We start from the raw sequence: 19,129 nt of genomic DNA on the forward strand, positions 1-19,129 counted from the left end.
GTATTTTTGCATTACACGGAAAGACAAGAAAATTTAATTTTTAAGAAAATTGAAGAATAAAAAACCTTGTCCTTGATACAATAACATATACACATCGAAATAGTGGTTACTTCAACCGGGGAAAAAGAATCAATTCTTTTCCACAAATTTTTTTCAATGCTTCAAAGAAATCTTTGATTTTATTATGATAAAGATGGACAAAGACAAAAAGAAAATATTAAAAATTTCCATCACGAACCATTTCTTCGTCTTTTTTGAATTAAAAACAGAGACATAATAGCCCTCTGTCATAGGGATACAATAAAGAAAAGTAATTTGTTGAGTCAACATCACTAAGAGGATTAAATTTCCATCCAGATTGCGAGACTCTTACAGCATTAAATTGACTAATACGAAATGATACTCTCAGCTATAACGGTACAACCAACGTAATGGATGCAAAAATGGAATGTATAGGTATAACATTAGTTTGTGTGATAGATAATAGTTATGCAGATTATTCTATTTTAAAACAACGAATTTATTGTATAATTTGCGGCCTATTTGCATTTAGCTATTATACGGAACAGCACATAAAATTCCATGTTGTATTTAAGGCATGATAATATCGTATCATTGTTGCGACAATAGCTTTCAGAACATGAAAAGTGGCAGTATAATCATTAAATCTATTACTTCTGCTGTTGAAATAATTTTTTTAAAGATTGAAACAATACTAGATTACAACATAGGCTGATGCGCACACCGAGTGTCATGGTCAGTTAAACGGACTTCAAATTCATCATAAGCTTTTACTTGGCTAAAAAGCATGCTAAAAAGAAACAAACGAAACCCACAAAAATTAAAAACTTATGATGACGCCCGTCTAGCGAATTATACGAAAAATGAAATTTTCTTGATTTTTAGGCTGATGCAAGGGCTGATGACGTTTTTTTTCATCCGACTATTAGAAGCGTAGTAAGCTAAATCAATGAAATTTCATTTTTCTTATAGTTCGCTAATTCAACTTGTGTCCTTTCTACATTTAGATATTCATATACAAGCTCATTTGATTGTCAATTTTCTTAGACCTAATTGTTTTTGAGACTTATAGGCATCCAACCATTACCCTTTGCAGTTATACACTGTTAAAAAAAATTCATCAACATACGTCCAGCTTCATTTCTGCCTTACTTCCGATATCTATATTCCAACGTTTGGCATGTATATCGTACGTATAAGCATACAAGTGACACGTATAGTCACGAGTCGTATACATGTTCAATATACATTAGTGGACCTGCTTAGGCAAAAATTCGTGCATCTTACAAAATCGTTCTGACGATGATTGTAGGTTGTTCCGTATCGATTCCTGATTCTAAATTGATGTGGGGCAATGACGGCAGCTCAATCGTTTACCAGTGAGCGGCCGTTATGTCACTTTTTTTCTATGATTTTTCATTCGTAAGCGAGAAGAGATATCAATGTACTTCCAACGGATAAATTATAGAAAAAAGTCCAATTTTTTTTGGAGCAATTGATTTTTTGACATTTGAATCCAAAATGGCGGAAAAAATTGGTCAATGTCGAAAAATATTTTTTTCTCAAAGCAAAATCCCTGAAACCGATAGAAAAACTGCAAATTCGAAAATACTTTCTTCGGAAGGTTTATAGAGTTTAAAGTGCTACGTTTTTGTTTTTTATTTGTTTAAATCGGAGAGCTCGTTCTGGATATATGACAGTAACAGTGGAGTCACCACATGTTTTTCCAATGTTCTACATGTAAAAATACAACGAAATTATTATTCGCTTAGAATAAATAATGACGCGTATATTCATGGCTGTCGGCTTAAAGTTGTGTTTTATGCAAATTTCAGTAACTCTAGGTGTAGCTCAGTTTAATAATTACACGGTAACAAGCTCTAGAACCTAAGGATTTTGAAGGGTTTCTGAGGTTTTTTTTCGATTCTTCTCAGGATTTGTTGAACTATTGAGGTGATAGTTTCCAAAATTATGTTACTATACATGGTCACCATGTTCCCAGCTCTAGAAAGAAAGTATTCTGGATGATTTCTGAAGTTTTATTGGGTTCCTTTCTGGAGTTTTGGGATTATTGAGGTGAAATTATGTTAGTTTCTAAAATTCCACCAGTTTATATGATATACTGCTCTCAGTTCTAGAATTTGAAGGATTTGTCAAGTTTTTCTGGGTTTCCTTCTGGATTTTTGGAATCATTGAGATGGTAGTATGCTGGTTCTCAAAATTCCTCCATCCAACATGGACTACTTTCCAAGTTCTAGAATTCCAAGGATTTTGAGGTTTCTTAGGTTCTCTTCTGGACTTATGGGACTCTTAAGATGGTGGTACCACAAAATCCTGAAAGTCTAGAAAAGAACCCAAAAAAAAACTAATAAATCCTCCGAAATTCTATAGTTCTAGAAATATGAAGATGATGTACCATAGTGGTTGAATTTTAGGAGCTGACCAACTCGATATATGTTGACGAATTTTAATCAGTGTACGTAAAATTTCTAGAAGCCAAACTACAGATTTAGACAACAGTTGACTATATTTTATTCTTATTTCATCTGAGAGCACCTGAACCAAGGTAATACCAATTGTAAGACATTTTTAGAAAAAAAAAATCAAAACATTTTTCTTTCCTGCAATCACGCTAGCGCGAAATCCCCAGATTTCCATTATCAATATCAAAATGAATTTTCATGCAAAATCAACACAAAGTGAACAAAAGACTGACATCTTATTTATTAGAAACTACATTATAACATCCCTCAAGGATAATAATACTGCATTTGCAAATAATCGACATTCTCATTTCCAATATACACACACATAACTTGTTGTTCGCCCCATTGTCTCCCGTCTCCACACAATATTTTCAATGGCAAACGACGAACGTATACAATATAATACAATATATAAAATGGAATACACCGAAAGAGAAAACTTAGAATGTTAAAATATTCAGATAAAAGCAACATACGAGAAAACAGAACAAACCTCCCCTTCATGTTGTTATACCCGAAAAAAAATTGTGTTCTCTTCATCTGGACCGAAAAACAAATTTCCACCACTCTTCGGATTTTCTGTTATAAATCGCTTTTCACATTGCCTATAAATACGAGTGCTTTGCGCGCGCCATGTTAGTCGCCTGTGGAAATTCAAATAGTCGGGTGGGAAACAGATGGTACAATAGAATATTATATATCAAACAGTGTGTCAGGTATCTTCAAAAAAAATAATTAAATACAAAAAATTTCCACTAAATTTGAATTTTCATCGTTTTTCAACATAAAAAAATTTCCCATGCAAAAAATTAAGTGAATAAATTGGGGAGAAATTAAAATTCATAGAAATTGAATCCGATTTTTTTTATTGAAACCAGAAAAACGGCACCAATTTCGGCTGAGTAAGCAGTGTGTACTGAAAATGGGAAAGATTTTCGATTTTCAAAACAAAAGCAACTAGTTGATAGCGTATATACACTCAACTCATCGACGTTGTATAAACTTTATTGTATCCAAGAAGTGATATTGTCGACTATATTACCACCACAATGTATACGCTATGTGTCTGCAGCGAAGTGTAACTTTTTGGATATTTCCGTTGATTTATTCACTCGATAATTTAGGTAATGTTGAGAATTAGTCATTTACACCGCAGATAATTACGGAAAAGTGAATTCGATGTTGAACGGTTAACTGGAACGATTAGATAAAAATGTTTATCAATTAAACTGAAAACTGAACAGCGGGTTGAGCTTAATGCAAATTAAGTGAAATTGGCAGTTGGAAAATGGTATTTGGCCGAACAGTTTTTTTTTATATAATATTATATGTTCGCACCAAAAAAGTAATTAATTAAAAACAAAATTTCGAACAATGAATGGAGACCGAATTTAATCGAACTGATTGATTGAAAATAGCGTTGCTGGTATTTTTTTTTGGGAAATTGAACGATTTTTTGTTTGAGTACAAAGCGATAAGAATTTAACATTTTCCGATAATCTGTAGTGATCCATAAAAAATGTGATAAAAGTAACAGTGAAATTGAAAGTGTGGTCTAGAAAAAATGGAAAGACGATTCGCTTGCAGTCTTCACATCAATATTCATTTGTTCCGTTAGACTGCCACTCAGGTAAACTTATTTTTGTTAATGTTTTTTTTAATGTATTTTCTTCTTCTTCGTTAAAAATATATTTTTTTTTTTAAATTTTGTTATCAATTGACTTTCGATTGAAGTAAATTTTGAAACAAATATTACGACCTCTCTTTCCATCCCATTTAGACGAATGGAATGGAATTAAAAGACTCCACTGCGATGCTATTATACTCAACCTATTATTTCCTTAATTTCATTTGTAAATTTTCACAAAATTCGCAAAATTTTGTGAATTTTTTGCCAATTTTGCGACTTTTGAAAGATCACTGAAATTTTTGGAATTATTGCAAATTTTGGTAAATTTTACAACATTTTGCAAATTTTCTGAATTTTACTTATTTTTTGCAAATTTAATTCAGCATACGACATATGGCCTGGTTTTTCCTAATATTTGTAAGAGCCTCCACTCCCGATTCTTATTTTTTTATATTTTCTCCTTTTATCACTTTACTGATAGAAAATATTGTAAATAAATCGTCCGAATTCGCTCCTATATTGTGAGACTGATGCATGATATATTAACTTAGTACATTCACAGGCACAGCGTCCATTTTCGACCATTTCAATAAAACTGCCTAACAGTTTGTAGAATCTACATTATTGGTTTCGGGCTTGAAACTGATCTGAAATCAAAAACCTGGAATTTTTCAGAATAAGTTTACCTTTAGAAAATGTAAACTTGACCTTGACCTGAACTGACGAGCTCCACTGTTCAATCAAGCTCAGATCAAAATCAGGTTGTGGTAAATCTGTAATGAAACAGCTGCTGCCTGACCTGTTCCGAACATAAGAACGGGGCTCTAATTACGTTACAATAAAAATCTGGGAAAAAAATGGTTAATACCATACCGCGAACAGAATTGGTGGCAGGAAGGAAAATTCTATCGTACATTCCTGGGATACGTGACTTCGTTTCATGATATTCCTACTAACTGATAGGAAAATGTCCATTTTTAGTTGACCAAACGACCATTTTTTAAGAAACTAAAACTTCATCTATATGCTTAAATATTATATGGCTTTGTATATCGTCGTTCTAAGAATGTTTCTTTCCAAGAAATTCATTCGGATTTGTGTTAGAAAATTTGCTTCAAAAGTTTTGAATCAAAACTTCGGATTTTCCCTTTAAACCTACCACAGCCCACATATTTTATATCCTCATCCTCATAAATAGTAACAAGCTTGGACAGTATCGTTTGACTTTTATCGATGACGTGAAGCTACTCCTCCGTAAAACGGTTTGGCTATTTTTATACTGTTTTAAATGCGAAGTTTAGTTTACGGTACATACACTTATTCTGATGTGCGAGGCGGAAGGCGGCATTTAGTATTCAATTCAATTCATTTGAAGCGAAATGATTATATTGCACCGTCCATATCGTTTGATGAGGGTTATTGATTGAGTTTGTGTAGGTAAATTATGCACGATGCAAAGCTCATTTTCAAAAGGTCTTCTTTGTTCTCTTTTCATTATCCAAATGAACTAGTAACTAGAAACACAAAGTAAAAGTAAATAATTCCTTGGAAAGTAAACTTTAGACGATAGCAATTTGCAGATATCGATGGAAAGTTTTCAGTAGCACAGTATGAAGTGGACAATTATTTTAGCTTTGATTTGAATGGATGAAAGTATCAGCAACTTTATCACATGCAAGCTCGACCTGAAGATAAAAGCGAACAAATTTTTTCTTTAAAGCTTTTGAACATCAATGTAGTTTCAATAGTTTACAATCATATGCTAAAGATCTGAAAAATCTTTAAAGGTCAGGTCAGGTCACAACTTTCCTTTTTATGATGGTGGACTGAGGGTGGACACTATCCTACAGTAACAAGAGCGACATCTACATTCTAATAGCCAAAATACGTTCCTACTCCAAATAAAACATGAAAGAAAAAATTCTCTCAAAAATATGGAAATGCACAACGGGCTCATTAGCGACTGTTCCCGTTCTATCTCTGTCCTTTCCTACATATTCCAATTTTTTCCTTCTACGTCGACTAGTCATTTAAAAGGGAAACGTTCAAGTGATTAGTCTGCACCATCTCAGGGACGATAGTTACTAAAGTACAAAACATATCGTAAAAATTATAGCGAATGGAAATCTACTAAATTGAATTGGTGCTTGAGAAGAGTTATTGAAAACAGGTTAATTCGATCCCTACTCCAGTTTCGATTACAACTTTTTTGTTGTTGTTGAAATGATTAGGTCTGAGACAAAGCGCAAGTAATCATCATTCCTCTTAATTGTCTTCTAAACGATGTCACGTATAATTAAATAAACAACTGCCACTCAGCTAATTTGTTATTGAATATGAAACAAACTGGAAATTCGCAATGAATTTACCTCAAAGTTTTCAAAACAATTTCCAATTCAAAACCATTTTAACAATGTGAATATTTATGAACCATGGTCGGGAATAGCACGACATTTCAGTGTATTCATCAATTCCATTGAAAATGTCTGTATTGATTTAAAATGAAATAGGAGAAAAAATTGTTTTGCTTATTAATACATAAAACGAGACCCGTACGAAGGGTGTGTTCGCAGTTCGCATCCAATGGCTTATCATCCATAAAAGTCAAGTATCTTCAAACTATACTGCATCTTTAAATCTCCACATTTTCTCTTTTCATTATGACCCATTAAAATTGCATAAAGCCATGTTGAAAGACCTGTGCAAAGTTAGGGGCTTCACTACAACCATATAAAGCTATATGCCACTATATTTAACTATAAACGGACAATTCATAAACAAATATAGCTCAATATAGCTTTATATACGAGCACAAATAAGATGCCTGAATCGAATTAACTCCCCTCGTGACAGTAACTCTCTAAGTATCATTTTTACAGAGATATTTCATTTTTACTAAAAACCCAATATGGCGGTAGTTGGCCATTTTGTTAGGAAACAGAAAATATTACGGTCGCTTTCATTGCCTTTCAACAAAGAATAATTTTTATGAAAATCTGTTTAAATTTACTTGAGATGGCGGCAAAACACACTATGTATCCCGGTAATCGTACAAAATCCGGAAAGTTAAAATCCGGAATTACAAAATCCAGACAAAAAAATCCGGAAGCCTCAAAATCCGGAAGCCTCATAATCTGGAAACTTCAAAATCAGGAAGCTTCAAAATCCTGATCGATGTTAAGCTCCCAGTTGGGGAGCCCAAGTCAGACTGAATTTATAGCCCTAACTTGCGATACTCGCAAGTTTAAAATAAAAATTTTCGGATTTCTGCGGTCAGTAGCTTACATTATCTATGCTTAAACGTCCTTTGGTTGCATGGTTATGAAGATAGACGCGAAAAACCTTGATCAACCATTTAAAACAGAATTTTTCTGACCATAATCCTTGACTTACTCGACTTATTTTACTCATCTCCGACCTTAGGCTTCTCTTTGCCATTACCAACGGAAAAACGTAACTATCAAAATCTCTGGGCAAAAGATATCCCCTCTCTCATCAGTTCGAATTTGCCGCGTGTGTTTCAAATGTGATAGTAACACTATAAGTCGCATGTACCTCGTATGGGTCTAAGAAAAATGGAAATGGAAATCCTTTTTTTTATCATTTTTGCATAATATTATTATGAATTTAAAGTAAATAATGGGTCAATATCGTATTCTACTGGAATTTAATTGTACAACTTTGAGATGGAGGCAACAAGTATCTCTTCAAGTCTTATTTTTTTCCTCTTCTTTCGTTTTTCCTTGAAAATATCAATGAGAAGGGTTTGAATTATTCCGGAGGCACTTTCTGGATATAAAAGGTTTTTGAAATGAAATGTTCAAAATATTTCTTGAAAACAATCTTCAAATTTCAATCTTGAATAAGGCGTATAATACATTTCAGCATTCGCATTCTCGGCGTATAATCACAAGATCGGTTAGGACGGTATTATAAGGGAAATTGAATATCCTTGTGATTATCATGTTTCCATCACGATAGTGTGGCCATTGGCGGAGATGTCGTTTCTGTTGTACGTTCACAATTCACTGAGAAGAGTCTGATTTTTATTTTGCAGAGTCATCTTATAAGGCCTCAAGATCTAGGCAGTTACAAAACAAATATTTGTTTTTGATAGATGTTCCGTCGCATTTGCATCTCCCTTAAATATTCGTGGATTTTTTATCAATAGACAAACTTATGCTGAATTTTGTCCAAGTGAATCAACCAACTGACACAGAAATACACGTAAGTGTATATAGTCTGTTTATCATTTGAAGTACTAGATGTTGATACGTATTCAACCAAGGACTTTATATGTTAACAAACATGTATGTGGTCGTATACACAAAGTTTGTATAAATACTGACTCGAAGCTTATGAGACATTTGCAGACAGGTTCTCACTTGATACTTGGTACATTCAAAACTCCTCTTCAGTATCATAGTTTTTCAAGGTCAGGTCGTTCTATATGTAGAATGTACGTACACGTGCGGCAGCGTTGGCGTTGGTTGGTTCATTTATAACAGTAGAACTCTTTGCTACGGAGTACTCTCAAAGGAGTGTATTTCAGTTATTACTTTTTCCCAAACGAAATGAATGGTGTACGAATAGAAAAAGTAATTTAATTAGAACACTGCCACCGAACAAAAAAAAAATATTTTATTTTCATGGTGTGTTAGCTGAAATTATACAAATTCTCCGGATGCAAGGAAATCCATCAAAACTACCAAAAAGAAACTAACTCACGAAATATTACCATTGTAAAATTACATACATTTTACCGCACACACAAAAAAAATGATTAATGAATTGTGGCGTCATTCATTACATTTTATAAAAATATATTACAGTCTGCCATCAAAAGAATTGTACACGTCCAGGACCGCGCATACAAAAGGCATATACATCAACAAAATATACAAAATTTATCGCATAGATTTTCCCACATTTCACTCAAAACAAAATTCATATTAAGGACGTAACACCAACCGTTCATGTTCAAAGTGGTGTACTATAAAAGTTCATACATAGTTCTACTTTCTATGCAGAAAAAAGTGTCCACATCATCATGTATTAATGTACGCATACATAGCACTTTATTCAAACATGCCTGGCCTTTGGTTAAAAAAAAATGAACTGAAAACAAAATGGATGTGAGCTTGAGCACCTTCAGATAGATGACGATATTGTTAGTTCAAATTGACGCTCATCCTCGTCGATTTTATTTAGTTGTTTGTGAACCTAAAACATCAGCTGGTTTGCTGGTTAGTATTCAAATGGATACTGTTTCGGTCTCAGAATCAACGCATATTATTCGGAATGTTATGTACCGAAATTACTGATAATCCAAAATTTCCAAAAATTACCAAAAATTCAGTGAAATTTACCGAAAAATTTAGAGAAAGCCGAAAAATTCACTGAAATTTGCCGCAAAATTCCATGAAATTTACCGAACTTTGACTAAATTTTACCGGGCCTCTTTTTAGGTCCTGAATAAGAATCGAGCCAACAAGTGAGTTAGCGTCCACAGGCGGACAGATATTTAACCAGTGTTACTATCATACTATCGAATCTATTACTTCATTTGATCTAAGTATTTCCACTGTATAGCGATTTAAAATCTATTACTTCATTTTGAGAGAACACGCTTTTTGCTATATATGAACGCAGTAGTCATAGTTTGTCGTTTATTCGTGAAGTTGTTGTCGATAACAGATGATAGCCGTCCGTAACTATTTTGGTTTTCGTATTCGCCTATTCGTTTGGCCTGTAGAGGCGCCACATTTTTTTTATAGTACTTCAATCTCACTGGACTATTTTTTTGTGTAAAAACTTCACGTTGATTCATTCCCATTAAATGTCACAGCAGTGAAGTTTGTTAATGAAAAAATAATTCAGTGACAGCAGTTTTTTCATGAAGAAAAGTACTAAATTGTATTAGATTTTACCCTTAGTTTCTAAACTCCATTCTCCTAGTGTACGACGCATTTATAATTTACACAGCAGTTAAATAAAATCTCAATTCCAGAAGATAAAGTCGTGGTCTCATATTTCCTTTGAACCAGCACACGTCATGTATGTATACAACGAAAAATGAAATTAAATCAGGAAAAATCAAGAATAAATAAAATTGGTGACCCTTTTTTCCGCCGAAAAATATAAGATTTTACCTCAAAGTATATTCATTTTTTGTGCGTTCGTTTTCCTTTTTCAACATCATGGGACATGACAGAACATACAAAAAAATATAATGTCTTCTGTACCACCTCCACTCCTGGGTACATTTTAATTTTGTTGTCATGTAGCATGAGCAACTGTATATAAGAAACAATACAGCGACCAGACAATATACCGTAAAATATAAACTGTGAAAAAATCCACCCGAACCGGAAACTAGAGGAAATTTTATACCGATGATTTTCGGAAAAGAAAATGTGTAACAAATGGGAAATGGAATAGTTATTGACACAACAGGTAGCGAAATTGGTGTGGAACATCGAGGGCAATATTGTGTGTTAAAATTAAAGAGTGTTTGAAAGCTTCGATTTTCTTCAACAAAATGTGAAAACCGTAGATTTAACGTCAGACAATATACTTAAGATGCTCTCGATTGTTAGCTCAAACTTTCAAATAACTCTTCACATCTAACAAGTATTCCTAATAAAAAAGTGTGTTCCACACACACAGACACAAAATCAGCGTTTTCACTACATAAAAGTTCCAAAAAAAAGTTCCCGCACAAATTTCCATCCCGCAACAACCAGCCAAACTCAAATACACGTCAGTACGCTGAGTGTATGATATACATTAAGCACAAACTTTATGTATAATGCGAAAAGAAACCTGATGGAGCATTTAAGTTGGATATTTTTCCTGCCGTGTCGGTTCACTCTCTAACGATTTTCTTGTAAATATTTTGCTGCAAGGGGTTTTCCCATTTTCCATTCGTTTTGGTTTTATAACCTGTATAAGCCTGCTTTTGTAAAACAAGCCAGCAGCAGACTCAATCTGAACCGCAAACTGCTCTCGTACAAGTCTTATTCCACATTTTATGTTATTTTGAAGGAAATTTTACCCAACTATAACCGTTACATCTGGGGACGGTAAAATGGTAAAGACATTTTCAATTAACCTTTTGTTTGCTAATTGTTTAGTTGGATGTGTACGTACAGTAAAATGATGCCATTTTTTATTATTATTCGTCCTCGGTACATACACTCTTCCTCCCCGATTACCGTTCCATACATTCAATTGAAATGGCAGCTTGTGAAATTGTGTACAAATTGTACAGAGGTGGTTTTTCAGGTCACTTTGTGAAACTATTTATAGCAAAGGGATTTTGTGGGTAAAAAGGTTTGGATTATGCAACATTTTTAGACGTGTAAGAGTGTGAGTTAGGGGTTCGGCTAAACTTTATTTTGAGACAGAACGACACAATAATTTGAAACTCAATTTCCTGTTAAGGAATCGGATTTGTTTTTGTGTTGTCAAGTACATGTGGTAACTGTTTCTATATTAGTTGAAACATATCAGTAAATTGTATTCGACAATCGAAAATATGAATTACAATTCGATTCGCAGCCGAAATGTTATTATTACAATCTTGAGAATGCGGAAAACAGAAGATAACAAAAATCTACATCAAACGAGACTATAAGTAAATTGTAGCCACCCTCGCAACGGATGGTATTTCATTTAAATATTTTTACAATCGTGAATCAAGAATGTCATCCTACTATGTACTGTATTTGGTTACTAATCTGGATCGGCATGACTTCTATATTTTAAAATAGAAAAGTTTAGAATGTAGAAAACTCATGCCGTAATACCGCTGCTATAAGTTTAGCGTAGAACTCGGACTCCGCATTTACTATACCCAGCGAGCGATGTATTTCATTCGCTATGGAAAATAGACAAACACACAAAGAACTGACCCTCAGGTGGGAGATTCACCATGCATCAGGTTTAGTATCGAGCTTCCGATCTCTCTGATCGGATATTGTCGCAATCAGTTTAGCGTAAAACTACTTCAATTTCTGCCGGAGGCTCAATAAATGAACACACTGCACACAAAACCACATATTGATTGCAGAAATTTCGAAGACGCTGTTGTTTCTGGGGCACTAGTGTGCTTTTGATTACTTTTCAACACAAGGGCGTTTTAGAGTTTATTTCGACTCTTATGTTAGAATGTAACTAAATATTAACTTGACCAAACGAAAATTTATCTACCCAAAAACACATCAATCTACTACACCGACCATTCTTCTGCGAAAGCGCGTGTAATCATACATTATCGATACACACCCACATTCAATGTTGACAATTTCGATGCAGCTCAAACAAATATCTCTTTTGCTAATTGAATAGTTAAATGCAGAAACGGGACGTATCACATTGGTGAATTATAAGAAAAATGAAATTTCATTTATTTAGCTCCGTTTCGAATAGACTGACAATGTTTTTGGATTGACATATGCAATGGCTAATAAATGTTTTGAAGTGAAGTTCAACAGCTGCCATTAAAAAAGTCCCAGTGTGTTATCAACTTATCATCATTTCAAAGAACCTATTATATTGACATATTACATTTAGTCTATACGTAAATTACGTAAGATGTAAAGCAGAATCAAGTCAAGACTCAACACCCTATCCTTGAAATGGGTCCCTTTGGAAAAATAATTTTTTTTACGTAAATCGTTTCCAACTGCCTAGATTGACTCTTAACACAGGTGCATATTATACGCTATATTGTATTGGCTCCAATGTCAAATTTTATTTATTTTTATTTCATTCTCGTTTTTTTTGTCATTTTGTATCAGCCGAAGTTTTACCCAATTACTTTGTGAGCGACTTGAAAATGAATATTATTGCCTAATTTCTTTTGAGATTATACCTTGTCATAATGTAACGTTACATAAAAAACACACATAAAATATGTATAAATTCCATTACAAATTTTTCAGCAAAAAAAAACATTTCGTTCTCTGAAAACGTTAATACTCAACAAGAGTTTTAGCTCTGCCCTCTGGGGAAAACGAAAATTTTAAATTCTCGCGTTTCATCTCAAACGAGAGTCGAGCTTTTTTTTTTGTTTTTTATTTATTTTTCGTTCATGTACAATGCTAGGAATTTGGTTTATTATTATTTTTCTGTGATGCTTTATGTGTACAGAAATAATGTCGTCGCTTCATCATTCAAAACATTTTTTACATACTCATCTGCTTGGCTTATTATTCACATGCAGAGTGAGTGTACCAATTTCATTTAGGTCCACACGGGTCTACAGTAAACGGTAGGTTCGGAGATTTCATTTTTTTACTCAAAACCGTGACGTAAAGTGAACTTTACCTCTCGGCATGGAAATTTACCCGAAGTTTTATTTTAGTAAAATACTTGACAATTGGACAAATGATGGAAATGACTTCGTGCAGAGCAGATTTTTTAGAAAATATTTTCTAAAATTTTTTCGAAAAGCATTTCGATCCGAGGCGAAGCCGAGAAGAACATAAAAGAAATACTAGAATTTCTATCATTTGTCCAATTGGTAAGTAATTTACTATTTTTCATTTTTCTATTTTTTGCCAGACAAACGAAATACGTTTCCCTTTGTTTTTGTGTCAACTGAATAAAAATGTGAAACAAATTAATTTTTTATGGTCTAGAAGTTTCAATTAACTTTCGTTTCAATTAAACGTTAGATGGAAAAGGCATTCCCCGTATTTTATTTATTTTTATTTACTTTATATATTTCACCATCCCATTCCACATCGTATACCATCGGCGGTATATTTATATTCGAAGAGGGAAAAATATTAATGAATAAAAACCAATCACCTACGGACACGTCGTCGTCCGGGCAAACAACAAACAAGTAGCAGCAGCAACAACAACAACAACAAAACTTTCACCATTCAATATACGAAATTCATATCTCGTTTCAATTAAATTGATTCGAAATAAATGTAACGAAATGGTAAATGGAGAGTCACTTAAATGTTTGAATGTTTCAACGTATATTGATTTGTGTATATGTGGCCTGGGTGGATGAATATTGTCGGTATATTGTACAATTTATCTTAAGAAAAACCACCCACCATAGGTATTGATGTTGACCTATGATTTTATCAAATAACAAAATCTTGAAGAAGCTTTTCAAAACTTTCAAAGAAATTTGTTTTAAATTGCATTCGAATCGGATTGGAAATAACCTTTTGATGTTTGAATGATAAAGAACAAGAAGAACAAAAATAATGTCTTAAGGAAGCCACAAATGTTGCAATTAACAACGCCTGTAGGCTACATTTTTCTATGCTTATCTCCGTTGTGTTGTCTAAGGCATCTGGTGCTTCGCTTGGGATGCCAGTCTTCCCAGAATTTTCAACAGAGAAATTATTTTCCAGGAAACTGAAAATAATTTCTTCGAAACAGGAAAATGTGTATACAGCTCCCAGACATGTAGAGTAGTCAGAAACCTACTGTTATTTCATGTGACAAAAACTTTTCTTTATGAATGAAAAAACAATGCATGCCCGGGCGTACGTAGCTCGGATCTCTAAACAACATTTCGTTCCAAATTAATAGGCAATGAAAGATTCAACATTAACGTTACACTTGTGCCTTTTATTCAGCTGGTCGTCTTATACACATCTCTATAGAGATGTGGAAAAGCATTTATCCCTCTACATGTCTACGTCTACTCATCCACTGCCTATCATCAAGTTTTTTTTCTCAAAATATTCCTAAATTTTTTCAATTTTCGACTAATTTTTCCGATTTTCTCGATTTTCCAAATTTTCACGATTTTCTTATATTTTTCCAAATTTGAGAAAAACGAGAAAATTCGGGAAAACTTCGAGAAAAATATTCGGTTTTCTCGAAGTTTCTTGACATTTTAGAAAATTATCTCGAATCTCTTGACTTTCTCGACGAAATTTCTCAAAGGATAACAGAGCAAACGTCTCATTAAAAAACGAAATAGAGTCACCTTAATGATGAATCTCACAGTAACTTTTATTTTCAACCTACATTCAAGCGGGGATTTGAACCATTTGAGGGCCAGAGACCAGCTAATGCAGAAGTTAAAAGTCAAAGTTCTGAACTTATTGAAACGGCAAATCAATTAGTTGTTTCGATCCTCCAAGAATTTTCCAGGAATTAAGAATTGGTTTTACAATTTATCCAACCTGGTTTTCATTGGTGTCTACAGACGTAACAAAGGTATTTTCAAATTTACGCAATTTTAAAAGTACAGTAAAGATTCAAGTAAATGAAAATTCATGACAAACCTATCAATCGATTCTTCTTTTCGCTTTTTCCGTATTTTCAGTGATGGCAAACATTTTTAACAAAAGGGGATCACGTACTTTTCATGCATTGTTACGTACCATGAATCACGTACGAGTGTACCATACGTTGAGTATTTTATTTTCTGAGAACTGAACGCTGTATTATAATCATGTGAACGATTTGAACAGAGTAAACTTTACTCGCTTTAACATTAAAGTCTAAATAAACTTTTTCCGTATACTTTGCTGTGGATGATTTTTGTAACAAAATTGAAGCAACAAATATTACAGCGAATATTGAACGCATTTTATGTATATCTGTGTGTTGTGGCCTCGGTTTTGGCAAGGGCTTATCTGCCATTTATTTTATTTTTAATGCTCTTCCGTTATCCGTTTTCGGTTGTTTGTTGTTTGGTTTTTATATACACCGAATATAATATGAAGTAAAAGTGGATGGGTTTAAATGCAACTTTTGTTTGTTGTTTGTAATCAAACTTTGGAAATGTAAACTTTTCCATATCGAAAAACGGAATTACCTTGTTCCCGATTGTGCTTTTATATGTTCCGAGTTGTGGATTTTAGAGGGACTGGCAAAATGATCTTTTTCCATTGGGAGATAATGTTTGGAACTGATGTTTGGAGAATCTGTGTTAATTAAATTGTTGCGTACTGGATCGAAAATTTATCAGAGAAATTAATTCGAAAACTAGATACGAGAAATGGGTGTTGTAGAAATTTACATAGCTACCTCACAGTACCTTCAGTGAGATTCAACATAAAGGATGCACTTTTGTGCATCATTTTGATATGTGTAGCAGACTAAATTCGCCCTCGGCTACCATCTTGGAACGTCACAGTGACATTTTATACTACTGGTGATCGTGAACAAACTTATCTCTATACGCTTGTGATAGAATGAGAAGACGCTACTATACACTGAAGTATGAAAACAGAACAAGCTACTAGCTGTAGCCAATACGAAAAACTTCAACCTTTATGTTGAATGCAATTGTTCATGGAAGTAGAAGTAGTTATCGACAGACGGTGAACGTGAGGAATGAGATCTGTCCTCTGTCTTATTAAAGCAAAATCTATGTTGAAGCAAGTGAAGTAGAAGATTTTGTATGAAAATATGTAAAACAATAGAAGTAATAGATTTAGCTATGAATACCGTAATGCTATTGCAACTTAAAAATCTAACGTTTTCCTTTTCCCTCTACTGAACACATATTAAATCCGTTAACTTTTCTCTCCTACCACATCTGAATGATTAAATTGTAGCAGCACGAATTAACAAAAAGGATAAACGATTGTGGTCACACCGGGGTCATTATTTAAATCCACTCAAATCCTACGACAAAAACAAATAATCATTTTTGGCCCTAATGAAATTTCGTGTAATTTCCGTATAATTATATCAAACGGAAAAACGACACAATACTTTGCGAATTAACTCTTCAACAACCACTTGACAATTTCATGATCCATTTAGAGAACGAAAAAAAAAAAACCGAATTCAAATTAACTTTTATCTGGGTAGACGTTTGGAGAGCATAGAATATATACTTTTTGAGAGGAAAATGTTGAATTGCGATTAGCATCAGCCAAAATTCATTTTGGTTTGAATATAAAATGAATTCAGCTTTGTGTGGAAATTAAAACGAATATAACGTTGCGGATTATGTACTTGACAATATTGTTATAATGTGTGTCCCGTTGAAGTATTACATATACGTATATGTGTGAAGGGCAACGGTACACGATGTTAAAGTGAAATGGTTTTCTTCTTCGCTTTTACCGACGATCAAATAAAACCATAAAATTCATTGTTTCATTCACATGGCTGCGAATCTTTTTTAGCCACAAGAGAAGGAAAATTCAAGCATTCTATCAGTACATAAAAAAGAGGAAACTCGAGAGTATTGCTGTCAAGTGTACAACTCTCAGGAAAACAATGTGAAGCATCCTCTTCAATTTTTTACTTTTTTTGTCTTTCATCAAACGCTCGTTGTGGTTGTTTATGCCATTGAATGAGCTATACAACGCTGCAAGTACCCACTGTATTCAGAGCAATAACAAATTTTTGTGTGCCTCTGTGTAGTAATACGTACATTATTAGCTCACTTCGAAGAGGGAATTGTAGATTACGTCTTTGCTGCGAATTTTAAATTTTGCAGTGAGGTGTGCAGAATAGGTGCCGAAGGGCTGCAAAATACAAATTCCCAAACAATTACGTCTGTTATTTTACTTACTAAGCCCGCGTGAAGTGAAATTAGCTTTTGAAGCTCATGTCAAGGCAGTCACGGCAGCGTTTTTAAGAGGTGCACTGAGGAAAATTTTCTTAAATCGAAGCATCGACTCGTTTACAGATTTTAGCGGAAAAATGTTTTTTTTTGGAAAATTTTTGAAAATTCAAGAAAATATCGGAAATTTTTTTAACTGAATGTTATTGTCTTCTAGTAAAATTGGGAACTCCTTAAATGATCGAACCTATTTCTGAATTAGTTGCTGATTAGTACAGTGTGTTCATGATGCATCTTTAGAAAACGCCATTTCCGATTTATGAGAGTTTTGCAAATCATTGATGTTCCTAGTCAATTAACTGCTTCCCAATCTATGGCATTTGGCGCAAATTTTGAATTCGCTTAGGCGGATAGACTGGAAACACTTAATTGACTGGGAACATCGATGAATTGTAAAACTCTTAAGAAACTGTCAAATGTGTGTTTTTTTAGAATGAACCAACTGTGGTGACCAGATGACCAATTCGAATTTTATCCACACAAAACGGGCGATGCTGAGATTTTTGTGAAAGATACATTGCCACCGAGCACAGAAACGACCAAACGTAAACTCGCTAGTTGACTTATTAACAAACTCCTTAGCAAACTTACTCTATTTCATTAGGAAACTCACTGTACTAATGACGTCATTTTCACTTGACACACTCCCAACCCACGCACACACACCCGAAACTAACGAACTCATCTTTAATTGAATCATCTTGTTAATGTGATAATTTTAAGCGATAAAATTTTGAACAAACTCATTCATCTTGTTCATATCTAATAAACAGTCAAGGTGTACTATAAATGGGATGGTGCTCTCTAAGTCGATGTGTTTATTTTCGTAAGAGAAATTCTTAATCACTTTATTTGCCAATCGTCCAACTGGAACACGATAAAAAAACCTTTCGTTTTTATTTCACTTTTTCTTCTTCTTCTTTTTTCCTTTCGAAAAATATCATTTTCCAATTTTAAATATTACCTTGCTCCCATCCATCAATCATTGAAATTTCTATATTCTCATATTATACTCTCAAAAGATGTGGCTATATAACACTGCACGCTTTCATGTGCTCCTACATGTAATACGGATCGTAGGAGGGTTGCGACTACACAGTTTCGAAATCATTTATTAAGTATACCTCTATCGCATTTATTATGTTCAGCCTGTGAGTATATGGATTATGGATTCCTCATGCTTAAGTAATTTTGTGCTGTGTTCTATATAAATATTGATATGATGGTGTGTACGTACCATGAGTGTACAATATAACAGTTCTATATGTATACGCCGATAATAAATGCTCAGGTATAACACAGAACGCACACCGTATTTGCCTAGACTGTGTACAACCTGGGATCTATAGAAAATTATGGAAAACTTTTTTCCCTTTTAATTAGAACTTTGTAAGAAATTCAATACACTCGCACCATCAT

General features: G+C 33.7%; 1 protein-coding gene and 1 long non-coding RNA gene across 9 annotated transcripts in view; one reads left to right on the top strand and one right to left on the bottom strand.

Annotated features, from left to right (window-relative positions):
- Positions 1 to 3,161: 3,161 nt before the first annotated feature.
- LOC119076446 overlaps positions 3,162 to 19,129 on the top strand; it is a 148,904-nt gene continuing 132,936 nt past the window's right edge. For all 8 annotated transcript variants that reach the window (XM_037183207.1, XM_037183211.1, XM_037183210.1 and 5 more), the window contains exon 1: positions 3,162 to 4,137. The gene's annotated coding sequence lies outside the window, so the exon portion shown is untranslated. The remainder of the gene's footprint in view (positions 4,138 to 19,129) is intronic.
- Positions 3,919 to 18,160, bottom strand: LOC119076449. Its single transcript, XR_005087625.1, has 3 exons — positions 18,067 to 18,160; positions 11,336 to 11,338; positions 3,919 to 3,930 (listed from the first exon to the last, which is right to left on the bottom strand). It is a non-coding gene; the product is annotated as an uncharacterized LOC119076449 (long non-coding RNA).

The sequence above is a fragment of the Bradysia coprophila genome, unplaced genomic scaffold (genome assembly GCF_014529535.1).
Source record: "Bradysia coprophila strain Holo2 unplaced genomic scaffold, BU_Bcop_v1 contig_232, whole genome shotgun sequence".
Classification (NCBI taxonomy): Eukaryota; Metazoa; Arthropoda; class Insecta; order Diptera; family Sciaridae; genus Bradysia; species Bradysia coprophila.